Genomic DNA, 12,808 nt, shown 5'->3' on the forward strand with positions numbered 1-12,808 from the left:
TAATAATCAATTCCAAATCTCTTCTTTCTATTCTAATATCAGGTTAATATAATCGATTCCTATTCTTTTTCAAGATATAAGATCTCAATCTATATGCAGGTTTTCTACATTTCTGTGATAAACTTGAACATATAGAAGACATTAAACATGGAAACATAATTACTACACAAGTCATACAGGTACTTTCGTCCAATATGCAACCTATGTCTATATAATGATAGCATATTCAATTCTCATCTTTCGAATTTTGAATCAAAATCATAAATCAAGCAAATATTGATCAAGTACTTACTAGCATTAAACAAACATCATATAGATTAGAATAGAGAAGAAGTATCAATAGAATATCATAATAAAATTAAATAGAAATTCCTGTGACTACATTAATCCCTAGATAAAAGAAATTAGTTCATAAATAGCATGATGAAATTAAACTTCAAATAATTGATCATAAAAAATCAACCTAATGAATTTAGATGAAACAGAAAACTAATTACAACAGCCTCTTCTAATCTTGGATTTATAAAACTAAGACTGCCTCCTCTCAAAATCGCAGAATAATGTTCCTTAAATAGCCCTCCAATGTTCCCAAGTGAAAAGACCATTTTTTTTCCTTCAAAAAGTGGATAATTTTTTTGAAAAAGGCGTTTACAGCGCTGTAGCGCTATGTATTGAGCGCTGTAGCGCTATAGTCAGAGCCAAAATTCCTTAAAAAATTATTCACTGGCACTGTAGCGCCCTTGATGTAGCGCCGGGGCGCTGCTCTGCTGTTCTTGATAGCGCTGTGGCGCTGCCTTTGTAGGACCGGGGCGCTACTTCTAGACTCAACAACTCCTTCATGTCCTTCCTAGCGCTATGGAGCTCCTTTGAGAGCGCTGTAGCGCTATTGACAGCATCAAAATTCGCACATATCGACCCCGAAAAACACGATTTTCTCCAACTTAACTATATTTTCTTCCACTTTCACTCCTTTTCACTCTTTTCACCAACTTAGCGTGGAAAACCTGAAACATGATCAAACGAGCATAATTCTGCAATAAAATAATCCTAAACTAACGAAAATCAACCTAAAACTAGACCATAAACGAGCCTAAAACTCGTTTATCATACTCTTATAATTGCCTTCCAGTGCTCAACACTGGGATTGCTCATGAATCGACTTAAAGTACTTATAGTGCATGCAATATCTGGTCTTGTACAACTCATCAAATTGATGTGTCTGTATACCGTATCAAATTTACTAAAGATTTTATTTTCTGTCTAACCAATTACATAGTATAATGGTAAATATATGTCAAACCCACGGGGTCTAATGATCAATTTATTATTCAACACATAAACAATAATTAAAAAGGGGATTTTGTTTTTAAAATTTAATAACATAAACTAAAATAATAATCAAAGAACAATTGGTAATAACGATTTTAAAGAACATATAAGAATTATTCTCCACCACCAATAATCAATCAATCAACAATGAAAAATATTATTCCCCATTCCCAATTAAACTATTCACCCCACATATAAGACTTCATTAGTCAATTATCTAAGTTTCCCTATTATAATTAATTAAAGCTAAGCGCTCATTAATTAATCTTTTTTACGAAACAATAAACCCATTAAGCATGCGATCTATTTAACTCAGGAAAAACATTATATTAAGTGGAAACAAGTTAATTTAGGAAACAAATTCATTAATCATGCAATTCATACTTAATTGTAATTTATCACTTTAATTAGAACCCTATACTTTTAGGCAAATAGCAATCCTAAGATGATAATAGAACAATGCAATACCCTAATTAGCGGCCATCTAAACAAGATATCACAAGATTCATAGCATTCAATTAGAAGAATAGAAACAATTTAATACAAGGGAACATAAGGAATAAAATTCATCAATGCATTCAAGATTTCATGTCTAGGGTTTTAAAATAGCCCTTAACCTAAAAGAAAACTACTCCATAATCATAAAAATAATAAAAAGCATAAACATGAAATGAAAATAAAGAAGTTTGAGAGAGGAAGAAAAACTAGATTGAATGTTGAAAGTAAAGATTTCTTCTCCTCTGTCGCTATATACTCTAAAATTCGTGATCCCAAGTTATTCTAAAATTTAACCCTGTACCATTTTATAGCCCCCTTGAAAATACATTTAAAATTTAAATCAAAGCTAAAATTCGGTCGCAGGCCGCGACCATTGATGTGCACCGCCACGACCATCAAATGTGTTTTTGTCAATCCACGGACGTAGGGCGTGACCATTGATTTCCCTCCCTACGACCTTTATCCACTAACTTGGAGGCCGCGACTTGAGATATTAATGGCTGCGACCATAATGCTATTTTGTTGTTCCTTCATTTTTCTTCAATTTCTTCAACTCCTGCCTCGCACCTCGGGTTTAGGGACCTCTAAAACACTTCAAACTCTTTCTAAACTTCTTTTTCATGAGTATTATCGCCTCCTGTACATATCTAGCCATAAAATACACAAAATTCGTCAATAAACTCTCATAAAATGCTTTGTGGCCTAAAAATCAAAGACTCATAAAATAAAGCTAGAAACACATAAAAACGCTAGAAATCAACAATATCTAAGGGAGAAAGGACCACAAATATATAATCCAAAATGCCATTATCACAAGTACATTAGAATGTATATCACTCTAGCATACTCTACTTGAGAGACATTGTTGCCTTTATTCTTTGACAGATGATGACTTATGTCAATTGCTGTTTTGGACACACCAGAATCATTTTTAACAAATTTGTCAAGAATCTTGTCTACATAGTGTGACTTACTCAAACTAAGTCCAACCAACATCGTTATAATTTTTATTCCTACAATTACATCTGTTAGTCCCATGTCCTTCATGTCAAACCTTGAGTTCAACATATCTTTGGAGATTTTACCATTTTTCGGTTGCTTCCCAAAATGAGTACATTATCTACATATAAACAAAGAATAATATATGCATCGTTTGTATTTTTGATATCAACACATTTGTCACACTCATTAATTTTGAAGCACTTGTCATCATGACACTATCAAATTTTTTGTGCCATTGTTTTGGAGCTTGCTTAAGTCCATGTAAAGATTTTACCAATTTGCACACTTTCCTTTCTTTTCCTGGAACTACAAAACCCTCGTGTTGTCCATGTAGATCTCTTCCTCAAGATCTCCATTTAGAAAGGCAGTTTTTACATCCATTTGGTGGACCTCAAGATTTCGCAATGCAACAATTGCCAAAATCATCCTGATAGAATTTATTCTCGTCACGTGAGAATATGTGTTGAAGTAGTCATGGCCTTCTTGTTCTTTGTAACCTTTACAAGTCTTGTTTTATACTTATCAATTTTTCCATCTGTTTTTATTTTCCATTTGAAAATCCACTTTCACCCTAGAGGTTTACATCTGGGAGGAAGGTCAATCAGTTCCCAAGTATGATTTGGCATAACGGATTGATTTTTCTTCTTATGGATTCCTTCTATAAAGGACCCTCAGTAGAGCTCACAAATTCTTTATATGCTCGAGGTTCTGCCTCTACCATATAAGATAAGTTAGAAAATCTAGTCCAAAATAATTTTCTATCCTTGCCCTTTTGATTCATCTCGGCTCTACTTGGACTTCTTCACTATCCTATACTTGTTCTTGATCATGGATATTCTCATCCATAGTCTCAAATATTTGTTTAGAAGAGCTTGGTCCAACCCCATTAGGTTTGCAAGGAAATACATGTTTGAAAAATGATGCATTTTTGGATTCCATCATCATATTCTTGTGGATGTTAGGATTCTTAGACTCATGTACAAGAAATTGATATGCATTGCTATTTTTCCCATAGCTAATGAAAATACAAACAATCATTTTAGGATCTATTTTCATCTTCTTTGGAAATGGTGCTACAAACTTGGCAAGACATCCCCACCCTTTTAAGTATTTGTAAGAAAGTAGCCCACCTTTCCGAAGTCCATAAGGTGTCCTTTGTTCATTCTTTTTGGGAATCTTATTTAAAAGATAGTTAGCCGACAAAATGGCTTCACCCCACATGTTCTGTGACAATCCATAACTTATTACCATAAATTTCTTATTTTCTTTTAGAGTAAAATTTTTCCGTTCCACAACTCCATTGGATTGAGGTGAATAAGGTTGGTGACGTGGTTTTTTGCCAACAATAGATTAATAAATCTGAACAAAGTTTATTAGGCTTTTGTAAACCATAAATATAGAACGCAAACAATTTGACGTGGTTCAGTGGTTAAATCCACCTAATTCAATATTCAATAATATTTTGTCTGAGCCCTCTTGGAGAAATTCTTTAAGAAATTTTTTGTAGAGTTTTTACATACAAAATTCGATCCCTTTTACTTTAAATTCCCTTTGTATTTAAAGGGGTTGATGGACAATTTTTGGCAACCGTACAATATTTGGTAACTTATAAGAATGGGTAATTCCAAAATACATAAATTCTCTAAATATGCTAATTCCCTTTATATCAGGCATTTATTAGATAAATGTTACAAATATTAATTGCACATATTAATCTCTGAGACTATCGTGAGCTGAATGTGTTCCTCGATTTAGAGGTTATATGCTAGGGCGATCTAACTCGAGTGATGCTCATAGCCCGATGAGGGCGATCTAGAGGATCTCTAAATAGCCAAACTCATTGACGTAACCTCGAGCTATTTAGTCTGGAGTTAATAAGACATCTTCAGAATCTAGTAACCTTCATTTATTGCTCGCCAGCTGGACCTTGAACAAGACGATTGAGCTCATATTTTTAGGGCACAACATTTTCCTCCCAAGTGCCTGCTCATGTATGATGTCACTTCTGACATGCACAGTAAGGGCTTTTATACTTTCGTTGAGGGAAAATGAGCCCACCTACCCACTTGAGTGTAAGACACATGTCGATTTATTATAGGAGTCTGTTCAGGTTTCGAGTACTATGACAGTTGTCTTGTCAACTTTTTGTTGTTGTTTGGTTCATTTAGTCTTAGCTCTTAGATCTCAAACTACTTTGATTGTGTTGCTCTAATTCTTCCCTGAAATTTAAGTATATATAGGAGTGCAGAACCTCATTTTTCACCACCTTTGCATTAAAACTTTCTTCCTTTTCTCTTCTATGAAACCCTCGAGTATTCCAGGGGACTTTAGTAATTTCTTCTCTGAAGTTCATATGCAATCCTCACATTCATTCCCAAAATTCAACCAATCATTTAATCCATAAGCGTATCTATTTTCTCTGCTTTAAACATCTTTTACATGTTTATGTACGAGTTTATGAAGTTTTTCCAGTTTTTCTTTGTTGTTTTGGTTTTGTAAAACCCTCGGTTGTAGTTTGGTACGCAAAAGTTGATAGGTCATTTATAGAACCCAAAATGGTAAAATAGGGCATAAAATAGGTAAATATATGGGTATTTTCTGGTTTATAAGATTATTTGGTAAGAAATTTAGGCCAAAAGTTGGGAATTTTTGGACTTGAAACTAGGCAGTTTAAGGGGTCGGAGCCTGGGTAGTTCGGCATTAAAATTGGCTTTCAAAACCATTGTTTTGACACATGACTTCTAAGGTGATAGTACTTCTCGAGATTAGGGCGAATGAATTACAGGCATGTGTGGATAAACGTATATGGACTTTAGTTATGATTTTAGCCCGTTTTTTCTTTAGATCGAGCTTTTCCATGATCTTGTCCTAGGTTACATCTCTAGGTCGCCTCTAGTAATCAATTCGTAACCAGACGAACTAAACCATATTAAAATGAGAAAAAAGGGCAAAGCTATTGTAGGCTCCTCTTCCCAAGACAAAGACATCGCTGAAATCCCCATCCCCCACTTCAGAACAGTGGTGGAGCGAGAGGTCGGGGTAAACACCAACAACTTTTACGAGGCTGAGATAATCGTGTCTTGTATAAATTTGATGCCCCAAGTGAAAAAAATAATGAGGGGCCATGGGATCGAAACAGACTCCATGTTTTACGCCCAGTCTACGTGGACGGTGAGCGGACCTGCACTCCCTAGAGGATAACTTCGGGGCATGGAGCGATGAATACCTGAAGGCAAGGGTGTTCCTCCCTATGAGTTCATATTTCAAGGACTTTCTGAACTTCGTGAAGCTATTGGCTTCCCCCAAATACTTATCGCCTCCTCGCAGGGCTTAAGTATTTATTCTTCAAGAACAAGTGGGACGACCCCACTTCAGAGGATATTCTTTAATTCTTCTGCTTGAAGGCCAACCTGGATAGTAAAACTAGAGGTGATGGTTTCTACTACCTCACCTTGTTTCCCAAGCCCGCCAACATCTTCAACCTCCCAAGCCATCCAACTATCATAAGGACAAGATCTTTATGTCTAATGGGTTCTGAACCTGCAACGACCACAACTACAATCGACCTCGTAAGTATCATTTCCTTTAACTTTGTTTAAGTTTTTGTTGCTAAGTGTCTTGCATATTTTGATCGATTTATTTCCTTGTACAACTATCTACAAGAGGTTTGAGGCATCTCACATCTGCTTGGGGCAGTACCAGACCCTCGCTTCTACTCGTGCTGCTAAAAGGGTGTACCGAGCAATTGTAAACGATGCCACCAAGGAGTATTGGAATTTGGCCATAAAACCCCGAGGTCCTAAGAGACCTCTAGCCGCCATCGAGGATATCGAGGAGGAAGAAGTTGTATCTCCCCTAGTGAGCAGGTGGAATCTCCAGGGTGAGCGGGATAATAATCAAGGTCGAGTAGAGTCGGGGGCAGCAGTCAGTACCTTCAGCCAAGATAACACTAATAGTAAAATTAACTGAGTTGCTTCCAATTTTGAACTAACTAGGCACGATTCTAGGATGGTCATGACTAGGCACCTTGAGGTTCTAGACAAGGACGTCACTCTGCAACAATGTGTTGACCTCGTGGTCCTCCGCCATGATTTTAGCCACCCAAAGTATACAGTAGTTGTAGATAACACCTTCCATTTTAGGTCCACCTTTTTTAACATTACGAGACAAACAATCATCTTGGGCACTCCTTAGATTATGACACTTTTACCCCGGTCATTAGGCAGCTCGAGTATGATCCTAGCCCGGATTAGAAGATCGAGCCGAAAAAAGTTCCTAATATAATTTTGATAGAATCTCCCCCACCCCCTATAGTTCAGGAGTTAGAGGTTCCCACTGTAGCTAGCTCGACCCCTAATCCGGAGCAAGTCATTATAGTCTCCTCCTCCAGTTCAGAGGGCAGGATTCTTCTACTTTTATTTCTTGTTGTTCACTTAATTAGAATTTGTCTATTTATTTTGATCATTTTGCAGAAGACGAGATGGAGCTCAATAATGCCTTCACCAGCTCCGACCCCATTATTAAGAGATAGCGAGACTCGAAGAAGGTCATTCCCGGGGCTGGAGTTTCGATGGGAACTTTAGCTGAGGCCAAAGAGATCACTTCCTCTCAATCTAAACAACCCTGAGCTTCGACGCTAACAATCAAGGATGCTCCTCCACAGCTCCTCGGGTAATCGAGTTCTCAGCTCCCCAGGTTATCCAAACAGATCCTCATGTAACAATGACAACTCCCCACATTGAGGTAGGAAAACATCCATAGCACATACTAGCTCCGTTCCAAGGGCTTACTAGCCACGTGGTCGGGCACATCAACCAGCTCAACTCAAAGGAGCTAGAGGCAATTGAAGGAATTCCCTCCACGTTTGTTCTCGACTCCACCTTGGGGATGTCTTTGACCATGAGTTCTACTGTCTTTAAAGTTCCCCCATATTTTTTGTAATCTAACTCTTCATTTAAATTTCAATGTAATTCTACTTTGCCCAAATCCGGGCTAGAGAGCGAATTTGCTCTGCCCTCCAAGAGGTTAAGGAGGACATGGAGACCTCTTGAAACATTGAAATTTTTTCCAAGGCCCAGGTCTTGGAGGTGATCCGAAATCGCAATCAACTTTAGAAGTTGGATAAGAGGCTCAATTGAAGGCCATAGAGGACGCTGCCAAGATTGAAAAACTCCAAGCAAAGGCCAAAGAAGATGTCGTTCAGATCGAGGATTTTAAATAGAAAGTGAAGGGAGCTAGCGTCGAGTTTGAGGAGGCATTGAAGAAGATGTTTTATCGGGTCTGGTGTTTCAACTAGGACGAGGACTTCTCTTTCTTTGAGACCGAGCTATGGGGGCTTTACCTCACAAAATTTCAAGATCTGTTGGCGAAGGAGCCAACTGAGACCATCGACACAGTCTTAGGAGCTGGAGGAGAAGGCGGGGAAGATGTGATCTCATCTCAAGAGTAGGTTACCAGAGCTCAGAGTTGAGAGGCTAGTCTTTTTATTTATATTATTTCTTGTATTTTTTTGGGATATTTTTTTTATCCCTTATAATTAGGCCTTTTAGGCCGAGACAATTTCCTTATGGCTCAGTTCGAGGTTAATTATCCTCGTTTGAAATATATATTATTTAACCACAATATTTACGCTTTTTTCCTTCTATTAATTTATTATTGTGCTTTTAAACGTTCTAAGTTTTTATACACTTGCATAGTTCTAGAGATTGTGGTTAGATCGAGGAATATGCCTGATGGTTGACAATTTAATTTCAATTCATGGACCTGGTTCTATCCATGGTTATAATTGCTTGTTCGCATGTAGTGATTAATATTCAGCCCTCGTACCTGGTTTAGTTTAGGGCTTTTGTACCAGGTTTAGTTCCACGAGCTTCATAAAGCCACAAGATTTCAAAATTCTAAGTTGCAAAAATTTTCCTTAAATTTGTAGAATTTTTCAAAGACTGAATTCAGGGGTTATATGCCCCCCCAAAGCGATCATAATTTAAGAATATTCTATATTGTTTTTACAAAATGAACTCGTACTAAGCAAGATTGAATGAAAAATTATAGTACCATGTTTAAACTACATAACCACCTTTTTATTAATTCAAAAGTAAATTAAAAGAAATGGATTTTATAGTTAAGCCTTATTAAAAGGCTAACAAAAGTTTAAACTTATAAATAGACTCTATTACTAATAGTATTTCTTCAAATGCAAGGAATTCAAAGTTCGCGGAACTGCCTCTCCATTTAGCTGAGCTAGTTTGAAAGTTTCTTCTTGCAAAATTTCCACGATCTGGTATGGCCCTTCCCAATTCAGTCCTAAAACACCAACTTTAGGGACCCTGTTGGTTTGGAACAACCTTCTGAGCATCAAGTCTCCTAATTCGAGCCTTCGTTCTTTGACCTTTGAGTTGAAGTATCGCATTACCTTTTGATGATAATGGGCAAACTATATATGTGATTCTTCTCGTCGTTCTTCAATTAGGTCCAGGGATAGATTCAACAGGTCATGATTCCACTTCTGGTCAAAGGTTATTTCCCTATGTGAGATCACTAAGGTCTCGACTAGGAGCATAGTTTCACTTCCAAAGGTTAATGAGAAGGGGTATGTCAAGTAGAGGTGCGATGTGAATTTCTATAAGCCCAAAGCACTCGTGGGAGTTATTCAAGCCACAATCCTTTATCATCCTCCAATCATTTTTTAAGTTGGTCTTGAGGTTTTTATTCACTGCCTCGACCTGTCCATTAGCCTGAGGGTATGCTACCGAAGAGAATGATTATGTCGTACTTCTCACAAAATTTTGTGAGCAAATCAGTATTGAACTGAGTCCTGTTATCTGACACGATCTTCTTCGGGAGTCCAAAATGACATATTTTTCTCTTTATCACAAAGTCAAGTACTCTCTTCGAGGTTATAGTTGCCAATGGTTCAGCCTCAACCCACTTTGTAAAATAGTCAATCGTGACCACAACACAACAAACTCCTCCTTTGCCGGTTGGTAATGAACCAATTAAATCTATTCCCTAGATGGTCAAAGGCCAAAGCGAGGAAATCATGGTAAGATCCATAGGCACAGCTCGAGCAATCGTTGAAAAGTGTTGGCATTTATCACATTTATGAACATATGATATCGAGACTATCTTTAGATTGGGCAAGAAATAACCCTATCCCAACACCTTTAGGGCCAAGATTTCCCCTCCAGTGTGGTCTCTGTAGAATCCCTTATGGACTTCTTCAACGATATTTTGGGCCTCCTCGAGCAAAACATATTTGAGGAGTGGCATGGAATGACCTCGCCTGTAAAGAACTCCCTCAACCAGAACATAGATCGAGACCTAGTACAACAATTTTCAAGCATCCTTGCGATCTTTGGGCAGTCTTTCAGAGGTGAGATATTCCATGATTTGGGTTATTCAGGTCAGGTTTTCACAGATCATCTCAATCTCTTTCAATCCTTCCCCTATACTGAGCTTGTCAAGAAACTTAGCTGCGACGACATTCAATGTGTCTGCCTCTTTGGCGGTGGCAAGTCGGGTGAGAGCATCTACATTTGTATTTTGCTCGCGTGGGACCTATTTGATAGAGTAGAATTCAAATTCTAAAAATTTTCTTTTTTACTTTAGCTAGATAAGTTACCATCTTGATTCCGCAAGCTTGATATTCGCCTAACACCATGTTCACCATGAGCTGAGAATTGTTGCAAAATTGGATAGCCTTTGCTTTTAGGTCCTTAGAGATCCGGATTCTGGTCAATAATGCCTCGTACTCAGCCTTGTTATTGGAGGCATCAAAACCAAATCTGTAATGACCTAACTATTTCTAAGATCTTGGACCATTAAAACTACTAGACATAGCTACTACTTTGGAGAAAACATACATAAGAAATAATCATAACTTTATTAAAACTCCAAAATAAATGTTGTGCAAATTACAATATAAAATATAAAATGTGGTATGGGTACCCATTGTTTAATAAAACATAAAAAAAACATAGCTTTAAATCAATTGTTCAAAAACTAAATGCAAAATTACAACAAAAACATAATTCAAAAGACTAAAATAAACGTCATCCTCAATCCACACGCAGCCCATTCATTCCATTCATCCTCAACACACAAACCAAGCAACCAAGAATCCTTCCGCCTCCGTATCTAGTTTCCTGCATCACACTAAAAGATAAAGGAGTGAGCCTAATGCCCAGCAAGGAAAATCTACTAACAACATACATCATATATCATAAGCACAAAACTACATCATAAACATACACTATAAAAACATATATTATAATGGCCATCATACTTCTTGGGGCTTGCCAGCTAGGCAAATCATATGCCCATAAATTTGTAGGGCTTTGTTATCCAAACAAATCATATAAAGTTATGGGGCTTGTTATCTGAACAAATCATATGCCCAAGGATTATAAAACACACTATTGGGGCTTGTTATCTAAACAAGTCATATGCCCAAGAACTATAAAACATATTCTATACATATACATATATCATAACATAAACATATCACAACATAACATAACATAAAGTCTATCCTATTTTCCTTACCACAACCGGGATATTTGAGAACAAGAGCGGGATTAGAACATTCCTAAAACCAAAAGTAAGAATGGTGAGTTTCTAAAGAAAATAGATGAAAAGAAACTAAACCATCAAAGAAGAAACCTACTGAGAAGAACCTTAAATCAAAGAACTTAAACACCTAACCACAAAACCATAAACATAAGTTAGGATCTGAAAGAAACTTAAGGAAAACTAAGGAATCATAAAGAATAAAACCTATGAATAATATTACCTTGGATGAGCTAGAACTGATCTACACCTCAATATTGGAAACACACTTTATCTCACTACCCAAGTGTTTATAAAGCTTAAGATGGTAAAGCTTTTATCCCCAAAACCCAAGTGTATCTCTCTATAGAAATCCTAAAGTGTGAAAAGTTCTTACCAAGATCATGTGCAACAACCTAAGCCTTAAAATATTCTTCCACAATATCCTAAATGAGCCCCCACACGAATTCCTAGTGATCCATCGTATATGAAGAGTTCGTCATTCTTTTTCTTCCTTAGTTCTTGAACCCTTGTCCAGAGAGAGAGAGAGAGAGATAGAGAGTTCTCTCCTTTGATAATGTGTAGAGCAGCCATAAATTGTGAGTTTAACTCTAACCCTAGTCTCTCACTTTCTATTTATAATGACTCATTATCACCATCATACCCTTGTTCTAAGTTATTCCAACAATTTCACTAAACCCTTTTGAGTAATTCTCCACTAAACTATTAGTTTTCATATTCCATAATTAACTTATTCCCCATAAATTATCTTTATTTCATTATGACCCTTATTTCAATAATTCTTGACAATAAAGCCCCTAGCACTTGAAAGAAAGTTTAATTTATCACTTTTACTCATAACCCGAGCCCCTTCAGTATTTTCCAACATAAAATATCTTTCACAGATATCAATATCACATAAACATATTCATACAATCACTTAACATGTAATTTCTTAAAATTACAAAAATACCACTCAAGACTATCAAATTACCAAATTGCCATCACATGCCAAAATCACAAAAATACCCATGAATGAAAAGGCGGATATTACAACTATCCCCTCCTTAAAAGAAATTTCGTCCTCGAAATTCATGTTACCATATCATCACAAGATTCTCTCCTCCTTGAGAGACATTGAACAGTTCAAAATTTCTTTGACACCCACCTCTTACTCATACACATTTTCGGGTTTACAGCACCCTTAAACTTTATTCTGACCATTTCAACCATTCTTTTACTTTCACTATTTGCCGCTTGATATTCCTGCCAATTTTTGTCCGTTCCAGTAGTAATCCATATTTACCCGTTCTACTTTATAGTCCATAACTGTCGCCATATGTCCAATTTTCATATTCCAGGTAGCTTTCTCCATTCCTCCTCAGTATCCATAATATATACATATATACTGCATACTATGCTTCTTTGTCTA

The sequence above is a fragment of the Humulus lupulus genome, chromosome 1 (assembly GCF_963169125.1).
Source record: "Humulus lupulus chromosome 1, drHumLupu1.1, whole genome shotgun sequence".
Lineage (NCBI taxonomy): Eukaryota > Viridiplantae > Streptophyta > Magnoliopsida > Rosales > Cannabaceae > Humulus > Humulus lupulus.